This window comes from Sinocyclocheilus anshuiensis, unplaced genomic scaffold (genome assembly GCF_001515605.1).
Source record: "Sinocyclocheilus anshuiensis isolate Anshui unplaced genomic scaffold, SAMN03320099.WGS_v1.1 scaffold188, whole genome shotgun sequence".
Lineage (NCBI taxonomy): Eukaryota > Metazoa > Chordata > Actinopteri > Cypriniformes > Cyprinidae > Sinocyclocheilus > Sinocyclocheilus anshuiensis.
In genome coordinates this window covers 1,068,526-1,071,166 of record NW_015555768.1, presented here as the reverse complement: position 1 = coordinate 1,071,166, position 2,641 = coordinate 1,068,526, and the positions used below count along the sequence as shown (strand labels likewise).

General features: G+C 40.4%; 1 protein-coding gene across 1 annotated transcript in view; it reads right to left on the bottom strand.

Annotated features, from left to right (window-relative positions):
- LOC107674373 (metabotropic glutamate receptor 6-like) overlaps positions 1 to 2,641 on the bottom strand; it is a 69,619-nt gene that overhangs the window by 65,864 nt on the left and 1,114 nt on the right. The gene's annotated exons all lie outside the window — the stretch shown is intronic.

Genomic DNA, 2,641 nt, shown 5'->3' with positions numbered 1-2,641 from the left:
GCGCCGTTCTCAAGCCCACCCACCTCTGCTCACTCTAACCCTCCGGCTGTTCCTCCCTCTAGCCCCCGGCCTCTGCTCACTGTAGGCCGCCGCCGCTCACTCTACCCCTCCGGCCGTTCCTCACGCTAGCCCCCGGCCTCTGCTCACTGTAGGCCGCCGCCGTCGCTCACTCTAACCCTCCGGCCGTTCCTCACGCTAGTCCCCAGCCTTTGCTCACAAACCGCATAAACACATTTCATTACACCAAATACACAAAATAATGTTCTTTTTAGCAGCATCATATGACCCCTTTAAAAACGGCAAAGCGCAGTGCCCTTGACGCGCACTAAATCCACACTATCTCGAATACCACTCTGGAGCGCTATTCGAGGCTTAGGGTATCCCATCATGCATCATGTTCTAGAAATAAATCGTGAGACTTTTTGCCGCATATTTTGTACATCATTTGCAACTGCTTTTTATCACTTAATTAGAAGCACCAGAAACTAAATTGTGTCATCTTTGTTATAGGGACTACTGAACAGACATTTAGAAGTTTATTTTAAAATGCAAAGTATTGAAAATAAAAATTAAAACTCTGTAAACACTTGCGTTTTTACAACACTATAAGTGTGTCCCATCAGGTAATGAAAAGTTGTACACACACTTGTGGTCTTCATCCTCACTTGAACACTTGGGCCAGATACAGGAAATACGTCATATAAGCAGTCAAGGGATCAAGTGCAAAGACCGCAAGTGTGGGTATTTGGACAAGGCAATTGTCTCCCAAAATAAAGAATCTACTCTGAACTGCTGAAACGAGTCGTTAGTAATTCGAATCCCACTTCGGGTAACACATTCTACATTGGCCGGCCGCGAACAACTTGACCCCGCCCACAATCACGTCATTCTACTGACGACTGCTTCTCTAATCTCGGGGAGTTCAAAGCTTGCTGTTGAAAGATGGATCAGTATCCTGTTTATTTGTTCAACGCGGGATTCACAAAACGCTTGCTGTTGAAAGATGGATCAGTATCCTGTTTATTTGGACCAGCTGCTCCACTGAATCACAGCCTGTAAGTATGATAAATAATAGATGTTTATATTTTCTATAGAGCGTTCAAAATACAGAACTAACTATTGAAATAGGCGTATCGTTTCCGACATGCGCTGTACGCCGTAGATCAATCACAACACACTAGGCCATCTGACCAATCAGAGCAGAGCAGGCTCACGGAAAGGAGGGGTTTAGAGAGACTGAATCTTTGAACTGCTTCGAACGAATCGTTTGAGAATCGCTGGAAAATGAGGTGATATTAAATGCATATTTTGAGAAAACGAAAGCATTTTGTGACCTTGCACGCATGTAATCCTATTGTAGGAGACTCCCAAAACAATATTAGGAACCGTAAAAATGGCATAATAGGGGCACTTTAAAAATTTAAATATATACAAAAGCATTTTTCCCCATCTGCTTGACGTCATGGCTCAGAATGAAGACACTATGCATTCTTGTGGTGCCATCAGCCAATCAGAGTTGTCATTACATCCTTTTCTTGCTGCTCAAGATTAATTAGTCTCACAATATACAGCTTTTATGGCTCAGGTGATTGGCGGTAAAAAAAACAAAAAATCTCCTGCATAGGGAACTAAGCACTCATGATGTGCAATAAATAAATAAATAAATAACTTCTGTCATAAAGGATTTCACATGAACTCTTGCTGATTTTTCTAGGGCCATCTCACAGAGTACACACATTATCAGACGAAGATCACACACTGTGTATCCTTGACATTATGTGAGAAGGCACAGGGAGCAGCTACAACGCTTTTGCAAACATCCCTGACGACATATGACATTGTTCACACAAATGGAAGACTTTTAAATGCTGACCTCCCATGCACAGAAGCAAGACACAGCCAACAGGAGGTTCAGTGTTGCAATAATTCAAAGAGACTCGACAGACCTCATAGCATGGATTAAGAAACTAGGAATTCATCCTACAGGACATGGAAAGCAGATAAAAGGAGCTTCGAGACAAATGCACAAAAGATCACAAAAGTCATCTATATTGCAATGGGTGTCAAAGCCTTACAAGTGCCACTTAACTCCTCTTTTGTGTAATCATGATGGATACGTCAAGGCCTGTATGATAATAATCTACATTATGAAATAATGTATGCATTAATGTTAATGCAAACCTATTTACTTTTAAATGCTTATGCATAACATGTGTCACTACCCACTAAATTTAGCATAATAGAGGCACATCAAATAAACACAAGCCAAACAGGACTGAAGATGCATTGATAAATGATTAAAATGAAAAAAAAGATTAAAATGGCTTTTTTTCCCAACAGAGGAAAAAAAATATTCTCAATTCCAGTCCATCTTGATATTGCTCTATTTGGACTACATGCAAAAAGTGTGGAATATGTGTTACTTCAGCAGCATTTGACTGACAGTTTCATTTAAATTCACTATTAAGATAAAAGGCGTGTGTCACTAACATAAAATAAATTTAAAACGTTATGGGAATGACAGAAATTTGAAAACTTTATAACAACCACCATTAATCACTTTAACAAACAATGTAACATATAATGCTCATCATCTTTTTTTTGGGGGGGGGGGGGGGGGGGTCCTTTTGATTTCTAATAT